The 21,697-nt window shown below is 34.4% G+C and overlaps 1 protein-coding gene and 1 long non-coding RNA gene across 4 annotated transcripts in view; both read left to right on the plus strand.

Moving 5' to 3' along the window:
• LOC127728679 (uncharacterized) overlaps positions 1 to 21,697 on the plus strand; it is a 185,259-nt gene that overhangs the window by 89,310 nt on the left and 74,252 nt on the right. The gene's annotated exons all lie outside the window — the stretch shown is intronic.
• Positions 1 to 21,697, plus strand: part of LOC127728663 (F-box only protein 44-like) — a 36,863-nt gene that overhangs the window by 408 nt on the left and 14,758 nt on the right. The window lies entirely within an intron of this gene.

Here is a 21,697-nt window from a genome sequence, read left to right on the forward strand (position 1 = left end):
GTTCCCATTACAATCCTAGTTGCATTCATAAACATTGTACACATTACTGGCTGTTTAGTCGGTTAAATCTATAACATGCTGGTTTGTTCACATTTCTCCAACATTTGATAATTAGACTAAAACAACATTAAGGATTCTTAGGGGTCCTCTTAAGGATTGGCATCTTGATATTTACCTGTAATTCACCTGTATCAGTTCTTAACTAAAATATTGTACAAAGGGGTATTGTTTTAAGATCATATAATTTAATTTTGGATGTAACACGTCTTCTGATCGGCTGGTGTGTTTTGTTTATCAGCTCATAGACATAATTTTGTAATGTGACCGTGACGTCATCAATGTTTTTTCATGGTGTACTCCAGTTTAAAATAGAATTTAGAATTAAATTATAAGAAATGACTGTAATATTTTTTCTGTCTATTCGAAATAACATAATAAATGTGGTGCACACTTTAAAATAACCCGCTACGCGGGTTATTCAGTGTGCACCACATTTTTGATGTTATTTCTTCATAGACAGAAAAAATATTACAGTCATTCCTTAAATATATTAAAATATTAACAAAAATATTTTTTTTTTTGGTTGAATATAACCCGAAAATGTTACGTAATTATTTTTATCTGTGTTTGATTTAGAACATTAAAAAGTTATTCAACAAAAACAATCTATAAATAAACAAGGAAAAGTCAAACATTTCTCCTTCAACTGTGAAAATTTCATAAAACATGTAAAAGTTTATCAAGAAATAATCTCAAAATGATTTATTGAAAAGAAATGAATTTTTATTGAAATAGCATGAAAAATCAAAATGTTCCATGACTATACCTCATTTTAGTAATTTATTCCATTACTTGATATATATTTTTGTATTTGTGTTACATGTAGATATCCAAATCTAAAACGATGCTCAACAAAGAAGTTTTATGTACATATATAGTCATCGAAAGCTGTTGTCTTCTACTGCGAAGATATACGCGCGACCCATATATATCATCTACCTGCTTGTTCTGTCTATGTATCGTAAGAGCCGAAGTCAATGTTCTTGATATGCTGTCTTAAGCAGATGGAAGAGTCAGTCTTATATCTGTTCACTTTTTCCACGAAAGAGGGAGAATACAAATTTGGTACATCATGACATGAACTATAGGGTGTTTAACTGTGGGAACTGGCTTACTGAATTGTGGGCTACAAATATTCTTGATTTGCCACATAACCTTTGGACAATAAATGCAAGATGACTAAGAAATTTAACACCCAGTCTTTGATAGAACCATGCAAAAGGCTTATAAGTGGGTCCACATGACATGTCAACCAAATGTAATGAAATTTTGCACATATGTTATGATAGTCAAGAGAGAAAAAAATCTAGCTTTAAAGTTTGATTTAAGGCTTATTTTAGATTTGCAGTGCCATCTATTGGAAAAGGCTTAATTTCCCAAAATTTCCACAAAAATGTCACAATTTTGTTACTCTGAATATGCTAGATATTGTTATATTAGCTGATATTTGAGTTGAATTTTATAACAAGCATCATTCGTCCTTCGAAACTTGACAAAATGTTTTTGCTTGAGTATAGCTATATTTTGGGGCTGACCGGTCTAAAAATTTGTAAGGGTTCTGCGGAACCCAGTGTTTCGCCTACTTTTGCTCTTAATCGCAGGCTCAACAAAAATGAGGAAAAAAATTAATAAAAATATTTCTCTCTATACTATCTTTTGATTGTAAGTAGCTTCTGTCCAAGTTTGGTAAAAATCCAGGATAGTTTATGAATCTAAAAAATGTTTTAAAAACTTTAACTGCAGACTGTATGTAATGTTAACTGGAAGAAAAACTAAATCCATTTATAAGTAAAATATGGAAAAAATGGAACAAAATTTTAGCAAAATTTCTTTCTGGATACTATCTTATGATCATAAACAAGCTTCATTCCAAGTTTGGTAGAAATCCAGGATAGTTTAAGAAAGTTATTAAAATTTCAAAAACTTTAACCACAGAGTGAATGTAATGTTTCCTGGCAGAAAAACTAAGTCCATTTATAAGTAAAATACGGAAAAAATGGATTTTTTTTTTTTACAAAATTTACTTTTGAATATTATCTTATGATCATAAACAAGCTTCTGTCCAAGTTTGGTAGAAATCCAGGAAAGTTGAAGAAAGTTATTAAAATTTCAAAAACTTTAACCACAGAGTGAATATTTGTGGACGCCGCTGCCGACAACGACGACGACAACAACGACAAAGACGATTGAATGTAGGATCGCTATGTCTCGCTTTTTCAACAAAAGTCGAAGGCTCAACAAAAAGGGCATTTTGGACATTTTTTAGATACTTCCTAGAAAGGTCAACAAAAAGATAGGAAATCTTGTAAAGTACAATGCATTTTTTAATGTTTTAAATATTTCGATAAAGGTTTACATGTGTGCTACAAGTTTTATGATTTTTGAGCTGGGGTCTCCTACACCGTTACCATGGCAACAGAATAAAACTGTGTAATTTTCACATATTTTTCACAATAATCCGTGTATTTAATCATGAAAACTTATTTATCTTCTGACACTGGCTTATGATATTTGGCATGAAGATGTATTACAATAAGACAGTGTATCTCATCTAATCATAAAAATCAAAACCGTCAAATGACCTTGACCTTTGACCTCAAGGTCAAAATACTTGATTTTTTTACATTTTCTTATCTGGAGCACACCTTTTCCTCTCCCTTGGCAAAGTCTTTTCATACTTGACACACAAGTGCAGCACCTCAATATCATGTGTCACATTCCATGGATGATGACCTTGATCTTTGACCTTCAAGGTCAAATAAAAAGTCAAGGTCAAATATTTAATTTCATATGTCACCCTAAAACCAAACATATTCTTTCTTGCCATGTCAATATGAAAATGAAGAGATGTGGACTGATTGCTTATGAGACAACTATCCACATCAGTTAAAATGAAGTGGTAGTAAGCAATTCATGATCATAGGCCACAGAATGTGCAAGACCTTTTTTAGTGCAGCTAAGGGTTTGTCCCTGGGGGTTATGCCCCGTCCCTCATAAAATAATGATGTTATTTAGATTTATCTAGAAAAAGGGTTCAGAACTCCATCCTTAACCCATATTTAATCTTAATTGCCTTTCTAGTTTATCATGAGGGACATGTCCTGCCCCCTACATACCATTCATTGATGGTAAAATAGCTTGAAATATGTTCATATCCCTACACACGGGTAGTAACCTCGTCATATCGAGAAGCGTTTAGTACAGTGATTTTGTCATAGTTTGGTTAAGATTAACATGGTTGTGTTAAGTGTTTTTGGTGACAAACAGTGTCAAAATTTAAACATTCGAATAGTTTGTTAAATGAACTAATGACAACAAATTCAAGCTGGTAAGTATCTTTGTTTATAGCTAATATGTTAGTACACCAAAATTTGTATCATATAGTTATTAATTTGACACAGAATAATGCTTGCGTATGTCAAAATTTAAAAGTTGTGATTCGTTTCTAATGCATAAAGAAAAGTGGTTTGCTTACTGTCTGCTACATCACATATTTTGTTATGATGTAAAACTGCCGTCAATTTTCCCGAAAAACAGCCCCTACTGCACACAATTTGAGATTACAGAATATTCGGTGTCATGGTTTAGGTCATTCGTGTCATGGTTTATTTCATGTTGAACATGGTTCAGTTATGTGATTCTATTCGTGAATGAAGGAAGAGTAACGATCAAAATAAACAGACATTATATATATTGAAATACTCTTTTTTAAATCGTTTTATTTGGAATACAAAAGGACATATATACGCACATTCAATGTAGTATTATATATATTAAGTACATGCGGTCTGATTGCCAAATGAGATAACTATCCATCCAAGACCAAAATGACGTAGATGTAAGCAACTATATGTCGTCGTACGGCCTTCAACAATGAACAAAATCCATACCTCTTAGCAAGCTATAAAAGGCTCCGACAAAATTATATGTAAAAAAAATATAAATGAGAAAACCAATGTATACAATATTACAAGAACATAGTCATTTCTATTCGTTCGTAATAATAATTGATAAAAGTTGACATTAAATCGGCCTCATTCTAATTCGGAATTGTGATTTTTCATTTATTTAAATTCGGAACTTGTGTTTATTTTTTTTTTTTAATTTTTATATTAATTTTACTAATAGTTTATAAACCAAAGTTTCGTGGATGGTTGAAGACTTATTGTGTCCTCTTGATATCGTTTGGTTAGTTTTGTAGTTAGGATACTATAGCATGGGCGTATAACCCCACATCTCCTTTTATTCATCTGGTTCAAAATAAAACAACAGATATATAGTTAAGTAGAAAAAAAAAGTAGAACAAAAATTACTTTTTGACTAGCTGATACGTTTTGCAACTTTAAGTAGACGTCTTTACAAATTTTACAAGTGATGCCGCTCACGATATCGTCGACAGAGTCAATCATGGACATACGGAGAAAATAATCTATGTGAAACAGAAGCAGCGCTTTCTGTTTTTGTAATTATTATCTCAAAAGATAGTTTGAAAGAGCAGTTACTATTTAAATCATAAAAGCAAAATAACAAAAATACGGGACTTCGAGGATAATTCTAAACGGAAAGTCCCTAATCAAATGACAAAATCAAAAACTGAAACTGAAACACATCAAACGAATGGATAACAACTGTCATATTCCTGACTTGGTACAGACATTGTTTTCTGTAGAAAATGGTGGATTAAACCTGGTTTATAGCCAGCTTGACCTCTCACATGTATGACAGTCGCATAAAATTCCATTATATTGACGACGATGTGTGAACAAAACAAACATGAATGTGTACGGATTGATAATTTAGTCTTAGATGCATGATTTTATTAGTTGTTAGTGGCTTTGAACTAGCTGTCAGTAACTTTGTACTTAGCGTCTTTTTGTTGTTTGAATGTACAAGTACCCGGCCACGTCCACTTTTTAATTGTAGTATTTGTATTTTTATCCATCTGATGAATTAAGCCTCTTTCAACTGATTTTTATAGTTCGTTCTTATGTCGTACTGTTACACCACTGTCCCAGTTTAGGGGGAGGGTTGGGATCCCGCTAACATGTTAAACCCCGCCACATTCTGTATGTATGTGCCTGTCCCAAGTCAGGAGCCTGTAATTCAGTGGTTGTCGTTTGTTTATGTGTTACATATTTGTTTTTCATTCATTTTTTGTACATAAATTAGGCCGTTAGTTTTCTCGTTTGAATTGTTTTACATTGTCATTTCGGGGCCTTTTATAGCTGACTGTGCGGTATGGGCTTTGCTCATTGTTGAAGGCCGTACGGTGACCTATAGTTGTTTATTTCTGTGTCATTTGGTCTCTTGTGGATAGTTGTCTCATTGACAATCATACCACATCTTCTTTTTTGTATAAACAGACATAATAGGTAAAAATGTCAAAAAATAAGGGTACAGCAGGCAACATTGTGTAATAATCTTAATCACTATAAAAACAAAACAAATATTTCAACAAAGAAAAACAAAAAGGCATATAGACAAAGCACATAAGCAAAAACGAAAGACAAGAATACAAAAAATTACCATAGCACAATAACACAATGACGGGATGTATAAGTACCGAGCCACGTCAAATGGATTGGGGCAAAAATAGACTCAACAGTTACAGTAATAATTTACAAAGACAAATAAAAGAGTGCCATAACACGTCATTAAGGTGACAAACAACGTCAGTACTTAGAATCTATACTTAAAGACCATCGTTTATTATTATTTGTGAAGTTGAAAAGGAATATTTACCCACAAGGTCTTCCGATGAACTTTTTTGGAAAAAGGACGAGACGTTCTTTGACATACCACTGGTTCATCAACTTTCTGTTCAGACACTGGTGACGGTTTACAAAGTCTGAGTAGCATCTGCAAGCTCTTGAATATCGAATGAGTTGGGAAATGTATATCCCATATACAGGAGAAGTTGGTATATTGCTACTAAGGTTGGAGTAACTGATAATTTTAAAATTAAAATCGTCTCGTTTGTCATAGATTCAGGTACTAAGATGACCGCTCATGTCAAATTCGAGGTATAAGTCTAAATATAGGACAGAGGAAGCCATGTCTGTTGTTCCTTTAATTTCTATTTTTTTGGGATATATTAATGGAATTCAATCAGAAAAGTTTGGATTGTTAATGAAAAGAACAATATATATGAATGTGAAATTAAATGATCTGGCTTCTTTGATCTTCTTGTTTTTTTACAAATGTCCGAAAGGAACTCCGACTCATGTGAAGATAAGAAGAGGTCGCTGCCGCACAGTTCGCTCCCATAGAAATACCGACACTTTGGTGAGAAAGTCTACCTCCAAATTCAACAAATATGTTGTCAATAAGAAACTCCAGCATACTGGTCACTTGTTCCTCTGTGTAACATGTTTTATTTTTTGTTCACTATTTACAAAATATGCCGAATTTTTATGTTGAAAAGCATTGTAGATTTAAATTTCTTTTAGACGATTTTTTAATTACACATAGGGAATGGTGGTATACAAGTTTGAAAAATTAAAAGTTTTTATAAAACTAATTTCAGAGAAAGATCGAGATTTACATTTATTCAGAAGGTCTTTAAGAGATTTTTAAAATCCACATATGGTTAATACCACTACACGAGTAAACAGTTTCACAGTATTTCTGAAAACCCTCTTTCATTGCGGAAAGAATCTTTGTCAGTCTAATGGACAATTCTTTCGTCGAACATGCAGATGCGCTGGCAATGTACTGCTGTTTGTATGGAATTTTGTGAAGCTTAGGTATCCAATACAAACAAGGTAAGTCCTCCGATTTGCTGCTCAAAGTAATTTTCATTGAAGCTATTACAAGGACTTATGAATCACCAAAATCTCATCCTTGTCAAATGATGTTTTTGTATGTGGGATTACATGAGTGATCATTTATTCCTACTTCTTTTACAAGACACTCGTAGTAGTACGATTTGCATACAAAGACAAGTCACGAACAGTTAAATTGTTTAATGTACGCTTTGCCAATTACAGCATCTAATTTTGGTTTAAAAGGCTTTTTTTCTTCTTAGTCAGTTGGTAAATTGTGTAACTTCGTTTAATTACAAGCATTTTTAAACAAACTATCAATATTGAGCTGAAACACATATATATTAATTTGGATCTAAACCATGACAAACTTGATCAAAACCATGACGAATTTCTGGACACTTAACCGAACCATGTCATAACTTAACCAAACCATAGCAATTTCGATAGTTTGCTTAGTCTGCGTTAGTTTCTTGAAAACAACAATTCCAATGTAGATCGTTTGACTAACAATGCAAATTAAAACATCTTATTTGCTTTTTATTTGCTCGTTTGAAAAGAACTGAGGCAATCGTTCGGGGAAGTAACTTAACACAACCATGTTCATCTTAACCAAACTATGACAAAATCACTGTACTAAACGCTTCTCGATATGACGAGGTTACTACCCGTGCTACATCTAAATCATATATATATTCTCAATCAGCAAGACAACACCTTTGAGTTCACCATATATGTTTTTGCTGTGGTTCGTGCCCCTTATATATCTGTTCAGATACCCACCCATAAACCATGTACTCAAATAAATATATCATGACTAGACCAATTAAGTGTAATATATATTATGTCCCTCATGCCCTACCCCCTCGTTTCATAAATTGGTAAATATATGGAAACAGTACATATTTCCATGCATTAACCATATATTCTTACTTGCAATGACAATCTTTTTTTTACCAGAATGATTTCTACAGGGGAGACATTAGTTTTAATTCACTAAAACGGTTTTACCTAGTTGTAATTAAATTCAAAGACAATTTGGTAGAATTCTGACTTTATGCAGAAAAATTTGAAATACTGTGAATTCAAAACGTAATGTGTGTAATATTATTATTGCATATTCATGGTGACTGTCAACTACGTGTTGTGGGTTTTCCTGTTTGTTGCAGATCGTGTGGAGATCTCTGGGTGTACATTTTTGGTTAGTTAACTTCTGAGATGAAATATTGTCTCCTTGACATATACCCCATATCTGTTCTTGATGTCCCCCTCAGCATCACATTGCAGCCGGGAATATATGAATGCTGTTCGTTCGTCTGTCTGTCCGAGCATTGGTCCGAATTGTAAATTTTCTAGCATAATTAATCGTTATCTAATTTGAATAAAATTTATGCAGTAGCTTTCTACAGACAACAGGTCAAGTTTGAAAATGAGCCTTGTACAAAAATTTAGTAGACTGGTAACATTGAAAATCTGTTGTGTTCTTCATATTGCGATAATTTTCAAATTTACAGAAATATATTTTGAAAGTTTCGATCAGAAAGTTTCGACATACATTGTACATGTAAATGTCAGCTTGTTAGATTTCCCAAGTAAACTAAGAAAACCACGAAGATTTTGATAAATAAAGGCTGGGTTTTGAAAAGGTCCAGGAAAGTTGTAAAATTTCACCAAAATTGTAAGAGACGTTATTTTAATACCACATCTTTTTATTTTTATATTGTATGCTTTTTGAGCAAGGTGAAAAACAACTTGAAAATGACCTCGTTATGAAGGCATTTGCGATCGCCCTAAAAACAACTCCATATAAAATGTTTCCACCAAAAGAATGGTTATCATCAAATTAGATCACAAGCTTATTTGGAAACTTTACTTTAAAGAAAACAAATGAATTGGTGGACAATTCTAATAAAGTGGAAACAATTGATGAAGCAGATGTAGACTTCAGACTTCATTGAAGTACTACTGTCAAATATTTAATATATTGAACTCAAGATCATTTGAGGATGTAAACGGTCGAGATCCCCACCCCTAAACCATATATATTCTTTTATCACACCGCGGGTAAATTATCACGTTGTGATTTGTTTAACGCCGTCGCGTGGTGACCCCCTATGGATCCGTAGGGGGTTAGTAAATTTCATAGGGGGTTCATGACGTCACGTCTACCCGGTACTGTTAATGGTGACGTCTTCTATTAATGTTGTTGTGTTTCATTGTTTATTTTTCTACAAAACGCAGCAGAAAAAGTCCCGCGTGCGATAAATTCGTTATACGGTTCACTCCTGACCCCCTACGGACCATAGAGGGTGAATAAAATCCATAGGAGATTTGGCCTTCGGCCTCACCCCCTATGCATTTTACTAACCCTCTATGGATCCGTAGGGGGTCAGTAGCGAACCATATAACTTATAGTATGGGACAATAAAACTAATCAAATGAAATATAGGGGAAGTCCATTGGGGTAACCCCTACCCCCTTTTTTTTATAACTTGTAATCGGTCAAGATTCCCACCCAGAAACCATATATAGTCTTGTATGGGACAATATATCAAATCAAATGAAATATAGGGGAAGTCCACGGGGGTAAACACTACACCCTTCTTTTTGAAAACTTGTAAACGGTTGAGATCCCCACCCCTAAACCATATATATTCTTGTATGGGACAATAAAATAAAGAAAATTAAATTTAGGGGAAGTCCCCTGGGGTAACCCCTACTCTCCTTTTTTAGCTCACCTGGCCCGAAGGCCCAGCAATAAGTCGTCCATCGTCGTTAGCTTTTTACAAAAATCTTCTCCTCTGAAACCACTGGGCCAAATTTAACCAAACTTGGCCACAATCATCATTAGGGTATTTAGTTTAAAAAAATGTGTCTGATGACCCCGCCAACCAAGCAAGATGGCCGCCATGGCTAAAAATAGAACATAGGGGTAAAATGTAGATTTTGGCTTATATCTCTGAAACCAAAACCTTTAGAGTAAATCTGACGTGGGGTAAAACTGATTATTAGGTGAAGATCTATCTGCCCTGAAATTTTCAGACAAATCTGACAACCTGTTGTTGGGTTGCTGCCCCTGAGTTGGTAATTTTAAGGAAATTTTGCAGTTTTTGGTTATTATCTTGAATATTATTATAGATAGAGATAAACTGTAAACAGCAATAATGTTAAGCAAAGTAAGATCTTCAAATAAGTTGTCATGATCAAAATTGTCAGTCGACCCCTTTAGGAGTTATTGCCCTTAATAGTCAATTTTTAACAATTTTTTGTAAATTTTTGTAATCTTTTACAAAAATCTTCTTCTCTGAAACTACTGACACAAATTTAACCATACTTAGCCATAATCATTATTAATGGGTATCTAGTTTAAAAAATTTGTCCGATGACCCTGCCTTCCAACCATCATAGCTGACTTGGTTAAAAATAGAACATAGGGGTAAAATGCAGTTTTTGGTTTATATCTCTGAAACTAAAGCATTTAGAGCAAATCTGACAGGTGGCAAAAATGTTCATCAGTTTTAGATTTATCTGCTCTGAAATTTTCAGACGATCCAACAACCCGTTGTTGGGTTGCTGCCCCTGAGTTAGCAATTTTACAAAAATTTTGCAGTTTTTTGTTATTATCTTAGATATCATTATAATATCTAATATCTAATACTATTAATTATGATTTTAACCTTATTTTACATGATTTCCAAAGCATCAGTAAATACAGGTGAGCGACACAGGCTCTTGAGAGCCTCTAGTTTTGAAAACTTGTAAACGGTCTAGATCCCCACCACAAAACCATATATATTCTTGTATGTTACAATAAAACAAATGAAATGAAATAAAAGGTGAGATCCTTGGGGTCATTCCCACCTTCTTCTTGTTTAAGAACTTGTAAATGGTCAAGATCCCCGCCCCTAAACCATATATATCCTTGTATGGGACAAAAAAACAAATCATATGAAATAAAGGGCAGGTCCCCTGGGAAATTAATCAGTTTGTGTGTGTTATATTTGAACATAAATTAAATATATATAGGGTTCTTTCAAGTGCTGAATCTGAACTTGTTTTTAATTAGATAATAATCTATTTTTGTCTCGCCTTGACGTAGTCAAAAAGCGAGACATAGGTATGCTGTTTCCGGCGTCGGCGGCATCAACAATGTATTAGTTTGTGATTAGGTCTAGTTCATGGAGAACCAATAGTGGTAGGTCAATGATATTTGGTATGCAGTTGTATTAGCATTGGCACATCTCATAACCATGAAGATTATTTGGCCCCACCCCCTCAGTCAAGGTCTATTGACTTTGAAACTTTGCTTAGTTTACATGTATTAGTTTGTGATTAGATCAGTTTATGGGGAACCACTAGTGGTAGGTCAATGATATTTGGTATGCAGTTGTATAAGCATTGGCATATCCCATTTCCATGGAGATTATTTGGCCCTGCCCCCTCAGTCATGGTCTATTGACTTTAAAACTTTTGCTTAGTTTACATGTATCAGTTTGTGATTAGGTCAGTTTAAGGGGAACCGTTAGTGGTAGGTCAATGATAATTGGTATGCAGTTGTAGAAGCATGAGAACATCTTATTTCCATGGAGAATATTTGGTCCTTACTTCTCAGTCATGGTCTATTGACTTTGAAACTTTTGCTTAGTTTACATGTATTAGTTTGTGATTAGGTCAGTTTAAGATGAACCCCTTATGTTAAGTCAATGATATTCGGTATGCAAATGTATTGGCATTTGCAAGTTTCATTTCCATGAAGATTATATAACCCCATCTCCTAATTATGGTTCATTGACTTTGAAACTTTTACATAGTCTACAAGTTAATGTTTGTGTTTAGGTTTGTTTAAAGGGAACAACTTATAATAAGTCAATGGTATTTGGTTTGCATTTGTATTAGCATTTGCACATCTCATTTCCATGGAGACTGTTTAGCCCTGTACATTCAGTCATGGTTCATTGACTTTTAATATTTGCATAACTTACATGTTAAAGTATTGTAATTTTAATTTCAACATTTGCATTATCAAAATAACAAATAGGCGAGACATATCTCTGTGATAACAGTTTATTATTATGAGATAAAGTTTTTGACATTGATAGATAAGTTGCAGATCTGTATTATTTTTTGACACATGAAAGAAAAAATATTAGCAACTATTAATTAAATTTGATTATAATATGGAAATAGATATAACATCATATCTGATTTTAGAGAAGTATTTTGCTGTTTTTTTACTGGTTTATGGAAATAAGTTTGAGTTATTTGTTTTGAAAAGTAATGTGTTTAATTGATAGATATAAAATCATATCTAATTTTAGAGATTTATGAGTGGTTAAGTCATATCTAATTTTAGAGAATTATTTTGGTGTTTTGTTACTGGTTCATGGAAATAAATTTGAGTTATTGGCGAAATATCATTGGTAAATTGTTTGAAACTTTTTGGTAGGCTGTCTGTCTGTCTGTCTGTCTTTCTGTCTGTTTGTCCTTCAGTTTGGCAAATCAGTTTGCCACACTTTTATGCCTGTAGTTGAGGGGGCATTAAGTTTTACCCTTGTCTGTCTGTAAGTACGTATGCTGTATGTCCCAAAATTGGTTTTCGTTCTCTATGGGACAATAAAACAAATCAAATGAAATATAGGGGAAGTCCATTGGGGTAACTACCACCCCCCTTCTTTTTGATAACTTGTAAACGGTCAAGATCCCCACCCTGAAACCATATACCTTTGTTCTTGTATGTTACAATAAAACAAATCAAATCCATTTTTAATATCCAAAAGTGGAATTTTAAAATATTTATCTCTTGTTATTATTTTATGACTTGTCTTATCTCACAATAAAAATTGGAGTGACAGATTTATTTGAAAATCATCTATTTCCTAAGTGGTCATGATAATAAGCTATATTATTAGACATTTTGTAGATAATTAAGTCTCCCTAAACCATATATATTCTTACCCCCAACCCCCTTCAATTTGAGAATGTGCTTTTATCTTGTAAACAGTCGAGATCCCCACCCCTAAACCATATATATTCTTGTATGGGACAATAATACAAATCAAACGAAATATTGGGGGAGTCCCTGGGACCACCCCCACCCCCCTTCTTTTTGAAAACTTGTAAACGGTCAAGATCCCCACCCTGAAACCATATATATTCTTGTATGGGACAATAAAACAAATCAAATGAAATATAGGGGAAGTCCAGGGGGTCACCCCCACCCCCTTCTTATTGAAAACTTGTAAATGGTCAAGGTCCCCACCCCTAAACCATATATATTCTTGTATGGGTCAATAAAACAAATCAAATGAAATATTGGGGAAGTCCATGGGGGTAACCCCCACCCCCTTCTTTTTGATAACTTGTAAACGGTCGAGATCCCCACCCCTGAACCATATATATTCTTGAATGGGACATTCAAACAAATCAAATGAAATTGAGGGGAAGTCCCCTGGGGTAACCCCCATCCCCCTTCTTTTTGAAAACTTGTAAATGGTCAAGGTCCCCACCCTGAAACCATAAATATTCTTGTATGGGACAATAAAACTAATCAAATGAAGTAAAAGGCGAGTCCCCTTGGGTCACCCCAACCCCCTCCTGTTTGAGTACTTGTAAACGGTCGAGATCCCCTACCCTAAACCATATATATATTCTTGTATGGGACAATAACACAAATCAAATGAAAATATAGGGGAAGTCCATGGGGGTCACCCCCACCCCCTTCTTTTTGAGAACTTGTAAACGGTCAAGATCCCCACCCCCAAACCATAAATATTCTTGTATGGGACAATAAATCAAATCAAATGAAATATAGAAGAAGTCCATGGGGGTCACCCCCACCCCCTTCTTTTTGAGAACTTGTAGACGGTCAAGATCCCCACCCCGAAACCATAAATATTCTTGTATGGGACAATAAATCAAATCAAATGAAATATAGAAGAAGTCCATGGGGGTAACCCCCACCCCCCTTCTTTTTGATAATTTGTAAAGGGTCGAGATCCCCACCCCTAAACCATATATATTCTTGAATGGGACAATAAAACAAATCAAATGAAATTGAGGGGAAGTCCCCTGGGGAAACATCCAACCCCTTTTTTTTTGAAAACTTGTTAACAGTCAAGATCCCCACTCCAAAACCATATACTTTCTTGTATGGGACAATAAAACAAATCAAATGAAATATAAGGCGAGTCCACTTGGGTCACCCCCACCCCCCTCCTGTTTGAGAACTTGTAAACGGTCGAGATCCTTACCCCTAAACCATATATATTCTTGTAATGGACAATAAAACAAATCAAATGAAATATAGAGGAAGTCAGGGGGGGTCACCCCCACCCCCCTTTTTTTTGAAAACTTGTAAACAGTCAAGATCCCCACCCCTAAACCATATATATTCTTGTATGGGTCAATAAAACAAATCAAATGAAATAAAAGGCGAGTCCCCTGGGGTCACCCCACCCCCTCCTGTTTGAGAACTTGTAAACGGTCAAGATCCCCACCCCTGAACCATATATATTCTTGAATGGGACATTCAAACAAATCAAATGAAATTGAGGGGAAGTCCCCTGGGGTAACCCCCATCCCCCTTCTTTTTGAAAACTTGTAAATGGTCAAGGTCCCCACCCTGAAACCATAAATATTCTTGTATGGGACAATAAAACTAATCAAATGAAGTAAAAGGCGAGTCCCCTTGGGTCACCCCAACCCCCTCCTGTTTGAGTACTTGTAAACGGTCGAGATCCCCTACCCTAAACCATATATATATTCTTGTATGGGACAATAACACAAATCAAATGAAAATATAGGGGAAGTCCATGGGGGTCACCCCCACCCCCTTCTTTTTGAGAACTTGTAAACGGTCAAGATCCCCACCCCGAAACCATAAATATTCTTGTATGGGACAATAAATCAAATCAAATGAAATATAGAAGAAGTCCATGGGGGTAACCCCCACCCCCCTTCTTTTTGATAATTTTTAAAGGGTCGAGATCCCCACCCCTAAACCATATATATTCTTGAATGGGACAATAAAACAAATCAAATGAAATTGAGGGGAAGTCCCCTGGGGAAACACCCAACCCCTTTTTTTTTTGAAAACTTGTTAACAGTCAAGATCCCCACTCCAAAACCATATATTTTCTTGTATGGGACAATAAAACAAATCAAATGAAATATAAGGCGAGTCCCCTTGGGTCACCCCCACCCCCCTCCTGTTTGAGAACTTGTAAACGGTCGAGATCCTTACCCCTAAACCATATATATTCTTGTAATGGACAATAAAACAAATTAATGAAATATAGAGGAAGTCAGGGGGGGTCACCCCACCCCCCTTTTTTTTTGAAAACTTGTAAACAGTCAAGATCCCCACCCCGAAACCATATATATTCTTGTATGGGTCAATAAAACAAATCAAATGAAATAAAAGGCGAGTCCCCTGGGGTCACCCCACCCCCTCCTGTTTGAGAACTTGTAAACGGTCGAGATCCCCACCCCTGAACCATATATATTCTTGAATGGGACATTCAAACAAATCAAATGAAATTGAGGGGAAGTCCCCTGGGGTAACCCCCATCCCCCTTCTTTTTGAAAACTTGTAAATGGTCAAGGTCCCCACCCTGAAACCATAAATATTCTTGTATGGGACAATAAAACTAATCAAATGAAGTAAAAGGCGAGTCCCCTTGGGTCACCCAAACCCCCTCCTGTTTGAGTACTTGTAAACGGTCGAGATCCCCTACCCTAAACCATATATATATTCTTGTATGGGACAATAACACAAATCAAATGAAAATATAGGGGAAGTCCATGGGGGTCACCCCCACCCCCTTCTTTTTGAGAACTTGTAAACGGTCAAGATCCCCACCCCGAAACCATAAATATTCTTGTATGGGACAATAAATCAAATCAAATGAAATATAGAAGAAGTCCATGGGGGTAACCCCCACCCCCCTTCTTTTTGATAATTTGTAAAGGGTCGAGATCCCCACCCCTAAACCATATATATTCTTGAATGGGACAATAAAACAAATCAAATGAAATTGAGGGGAAGTCCCCTGGGGAAACACCCAACCCCTTTTTTTTTGAAAACTTGTTAACAGTCAAGATCCCCACTCCAAAACCATATATTTTCTTGTATGGGACAATAAAACAAATCAAATGAAATATAAGGCGAGTCCCCTTGGGTCACCCCCACCCCCCTCCTGTTTGATAACTTGTAAACGGTTGAGATCCGCACCCCTAAACCATATATATTCTTGTAATGGACAATAAAACAAATCAAATGAAATATAGAGGAAGTCAGGGGGGGTCACCCCACCCCCCTTTTTTTTGAAAACTTGTAAACAGTCAAGATCCCCACCCCAAACCATATATATTCTTGTATGGGTCAATAAAACAAATCAAATGAAATAAAAGGCGAGTCCCCTGGGGTCACCCCACCCCCTCCTGTTTGAGAACTTGTAAACGGTCGAGATCCCCACCCCTAAACCATATATATTCTTGTATGGGTCAATAAAACAAATCAAATGAAATCTAGGGAAAGTCCATGGGGTAACCCCCACCCCCCCTTCTTTTTGATTACTTGTAAACGGTTGAGATCCGCACCCCTAAACCATATATATTCTTGAATGGGACAATAAAACAAATCAAATGAAATTGAGGGAAAGTCCCCTGGGGAAACCCCCACCTCCTTTTTTTTTTTGAAAACTTGTTTACGGTCAAGATCCCCTCCCCGAAACCATATATTTTCTTGTATGGGACAATCAAACAAAATAAATGAAATATAAGGCGAGTCCCCTTGGGTCACCCCCACCACCTCCTGTTTGAGAACTTGTAAACGGTCGATATCCTTACCCCTAAACCATATATATTCTTGTATGGGACAATAAAACAAATCAAATGAAATATAGAGGAAGTCCAGGGGGGTCACTCCCACCCCCCTTTTTTTTTGAAAACTTGTAAACAGTCAAGATCCCCACCCCGAAACCATATATATTCTTGTATGGGACAATAAAACAAATCAAATGAAATAAAAGGCGAGTCCCCTGGGGTCACCCTACCCCCTCCTGTTTGAGAACTTGTAAATGGTCGAGATCCTCACCCCTAATCCATATATATTCTTGTATGGGACAATAAATCAAATCAAATGAAATATAGGGAAAGTCCATTGGGGTAACCCCCACCCCCCTTCTTTTTGATAACTTGTAAACGGTTGAGATCCGCACCCCTAAACCATATATATTCTTGAATGGGACAATAAAACAAATCAAATGAAATTGAGGGAAAGTCCCCTGGGGTAACCCCCACCCCCCTTCTTTTTGAAAACTTGTAAATGGTCAAGATCCCCACCCCGAAACCATATATATATTCTTGTATGGGACCATAAAACAAATCAAATGAAATATAAGGTGGGTCCCCTTGGGTCACTCCCACCCCCCTCCTGTTTAAGAACTTGTAAACGGTTGAGCTTTTCATTATTAATAAGATAATACCACATTGAGGTCCAAAGGGTCCTAAATTAAACTTTTGTTTAATTTCATCAAATATTGAATTCTTTGGTTCTTTGATATGCTGATTCTAACAATGTTTGAGTGTTAAATCATATCTAATTTTAGAGAACTTAGTCATCACTGGTTGTTGTTATTATATTATGGATTATAGTTTGAAAAATTGCATCATATCTTATTTTAGAGAACTATTTATCCAGTTTGAGTTATTTCCATTTGCACAGAAAATATTATGGATAAAATTAACCTGTGTTTCATTTCAACATAAATTAAATATATATATAGGGTTCTTTCAAATGATGAATCTAAACTCTATTTAAATATCAGATTTTTAGGCCCAGTTTTCAAGTTGGTCCAAATCAGGGTCCAAAATTAAACTTTGCTTGATTCAACAAAAATTGAATTTATGGGGTTCTTTGAAATGCTGAATCTAACCATGTATTGAGAGATTTTGGATTGTGAGCTCCTTTATCAAATTGGTCCACATTGAGGTCCAAAGGGTCCTAGATTAAACTTTTGTCTGATTTCATCAAAAATTGAATTCTTGGGGTTCTTTGACATGCTGATTCTAATATGTACTTAGATTTTGGATATTGGACCATAATAGGTATTTAAATGTCCAATTTCAAATAAATCAGTTCTTTGACTACATTCATTTTGTGTCACAGACCTATGATGTGTCAAATATTCAATCACAATCCAAATTCAGAGCTGTTTTAAGTTTAAATGGAGTGTCCATACTTGCTCAACTGTTCAGGGTTCGACCTCTGCAGGAAAATCTGGTTTGCTGTCTCTCTGACAGCCTCTTGTTTTATATTGATTTGGGGTATGTTCTACATGTCTTTTATAAATATGTTATGGAAATCTTATATTAATGGCCAATTGTTGTATTTGAATTAATCAGGGACTTTATATTTACATTAAAATATTGTACACAAGTAAAGGTCATTCTTTGTATATATTTTATTACATATATGTGACTAGCCAAGACATATCCAGACTTATGGAGGTAGAATGTCATTGTGAGAAAAGCGTGGTTAACTATATGTGACTAGCCACTTCCAGGCTAAAGAGGGAACATTGTCTAAAATGTGCTTTTTGTATATTTATCTAGAATATTCGAAACAAAACTCTCTGTCATGTTATTATGACATATTTAAAAAATTTGTTGTAATAGCAATGAAACAAGTCATTTTGAATACTGGTATGAAAATGAGACTGTTCTATGACGACTTTTATTTATTGAAGGCACTAATTTATAAAATACAAAATCATTGTATTTATTGGCACTTAGTAATGTTCAATAGCGTATTTGAATAAAATTCAAAGAATTAAATTTACTACAGTACAAACAATTCTTAGCTCTATTATAGAACATGTAATTTAAACTTGTTGAAATGAAGTTAGTTTAAAATTTGTCAAAGTAAGCCATAAGAAGTCCTTTTTTAGCTCACCTGGGCCGAAGGGCCAAGTGAGCTTTTCTCATCACTTGGCGTCCGTTGTCCGTCGTCATCGTCCGTCGTCGTTAGCTTTTTACAAAAATCTTCTCCTCTGAAACCACTGGGCAAAATTAAACCAAACTTGGCCACAATCATCATTAGGGTATCTAGTTTAAAAAATGTGTCCGATGACCCCGCCAACCAACCAAGATGGCCGCCATGGCTAAAAATAGAACATAGGGGTAAAATGTAGATTTTGGCTTATATCTCTGAAACCAAAGCATTTAGAGTAAATCTGACATAGGGTAAAACTGATTATCAGGTCAAGATCTATCTGCCCTGAAATTTTCAGAAAAATCTGACAACCTGTTGTTGGGTTGCTGCCCCTGAATTGGTAATTTTAAGGAAATTTTGCAGTTTTTGGTTATTATCTTGATTATTATTATAGATAGAGATAAACTGTAAACAGCAATAATGTTCAGCAAAGTAAGATCTACAAATAAGTTGAAAGACCAAAATTGTCAGTCGACCCCTTTAGGAGTTATTGCTCTTAATAGTCAACTTTTAACAATTTTTTGTAAATTTTTGTAATCTTTTACAAAAATCTTCTTCTCTGAAACTACTGAGACAAATTTAACCATACTTGGCAATAATCATTATTAGGGTATCTAGTTTAAAAAATTTGTCTGATGACCCCGCCTTCTAACCATCATAGCTGACTTGGTTAAAAATAGAAAATAGGGGTAAAATGAAGTTTTTGGTTTATATCTCTGAAACTAAAGCATTTAGAGCAAATCTGATAGGTGGCAAAAATGTTCATCAGATTTAGATTTATCTGCCCTGAAATTTTCAGACGAATCCGACAACCCGTTGTTGGGTTGCTGCCCCTGAGTTAGTAATTTTACAAAAATTTTGCAGTTTTTTGTTATTATCTTAAATATCATTATAATATCTAATATCTAATACTATTAATTATGATTTTAACCATATTTCACATGATTTCCAAAGCATCAGTAAATACAGGTGAGCGACACAGGCCTTGAGAGCCTCTAGTTTAAATTGTCTTTTAACTTAGATTTATCATGCATGTCTCTGTACATAGTATGCGACGATTAACAGTTTAAAAGTAGGTGTTCTCATATATGATTTGATACGGTGCATTTATTATGGATATATTTCAGACTCCAGTAATGAAAGATTAAGAATTCCTTTCTTTGAATTTGTCTTTTAATTTAGATTTATTATGCATGTCTCTATACAAAGTATGCGACGCGTAACAGTTTATAAGTAGGTGTTCTCTTATATGCATTTGAAATGGTGCATTCATTATGGATAAATTTCAGACTCCATTTATGAAAGAAATCTATAGAGCAGAGAATTTTTTTTTGTATCAATTTAAAATGTAGAATCAAATATTTTTCACTTCAAACGATGACGTAAAACTTCTTCAGAACTTATATATGATGTATAAATCAGCGTCTGCAAAAAAAGAAGCCAAGGAAAGTGTTAATTTCTTCCTCACAAATACGTATTCCATTGAATCTCAATATTTATCATGTTTATAATTTTTCTAACAATGACGTTCTACCTCCATAAGCCTGGAAATGTCATGGCGGTTCACGATTTTTATACATAAATAAAGGTACCAAATATTAGTTAATATTATATAAAAATAGGTAAATTGTTTTAGACAAACATAGCACACCACTACAAAAAAAAATCAACTTTAATCTTGGAATTTCCAACTTTAGTCTTGGAATTATCAACGAATTTTAGCATATACGATTGGTTGACTCTTGTTTTAGTACTTTTTAGAATTTTCCTTTAATAACGTTCAAATTTACAATTTCTCTTGCAGAATCAATGATTTAAATATCAATCTGTCGATAATTTTGGAAATATATAAATTTTACTTTTTTAAAACCTACGGAAGCATATTAGGGCCATCCTTTTTTATTTATTTATTTCAAATTGTCGACTTTAATCTTGGAATTATCAACATTAAAGTTGGAATTTCCAAGTTTAATGTTGATAATTCCAAGATTAAAGTTGGAAATTCCAAGATTAAAGTTGATAATTCCAAGATTAAAGTTGATAATTCCAGGATTAAAGTCGACGATTTGAAAAAAATAAATAATAAGGGATGGCCCTAATACGCTTCTGTAGGTTTTAAAAAAGTAAATTAAAACTAAAACAAGAGTCAACCAATCGTATATGCTAAAATGCGTTCTTAACTCTATCACTAAATATAACCAAATAGAGATATGTTTATATTTTAATGGACAGAGAGCTGGTAAGTTTACAAAAATGTGATTTTAAGATTTCTAAAAATGCATTTTTACTGGATTATCTCCCTTTGTATCATTGAAATTCAATATTTATGGCATCATAAATTGTAATTGAACTATGGTCATCGTTACTTTGACTTATTTTGTTAAATGTTATAGTGCTTTTGAAAAAGAAACACTTATATTTCCAAAATTATCTACAGAATACCTTTCTTAAATTCATTGATTTATTGAGAGAAAATGTAAATTTAGGCATTTTTAGATTAGAATTTTAGAATGTACTACAATAAGACCCCAGCAAGTTTACTAGCTAAATGCATAATTAAGTATTCCAATTGATAAAACATAGGGAGTTATCTTTATATTTTTAATGGACCAAAGGCTAGATAATTTTAAAAATACGTACTTTTTATGATTTTCTGAAAATATTTTTTTTACTGGATTATATCCCTGGGAATAATCCACAAACTGTTTCTCGTAAATTCAAGTACTGATGAGTTAATAAAGCTTCAACACTTTATTATTTAATAAATCATTGTTCTTTATCTCGTTGTTTTCTGCATTTATAAGTTTCAGGGTGTTGAAATTGGTCATTTTCATAGAAAAATACTGCCTCCAACTTGGGGAAACTGGTTCCCGGTACA

The sequence above is a fragment of the Mytilus californianus genome, unplaced genomic scaffold (assembly GCF_021869535.1).
Source record: "Mytilus californianus isolate M0D057914Y unplaced genomic scaffold, xbMytCali1.0.p SCAF_2, whole genome shotgun sequence".
Lineage (NCBI taxonomy): Eukaryota > Metazoa > Mollusca > Bivalvia > Mytilida > Mytilidae > Mytilus > Mytilus californianus.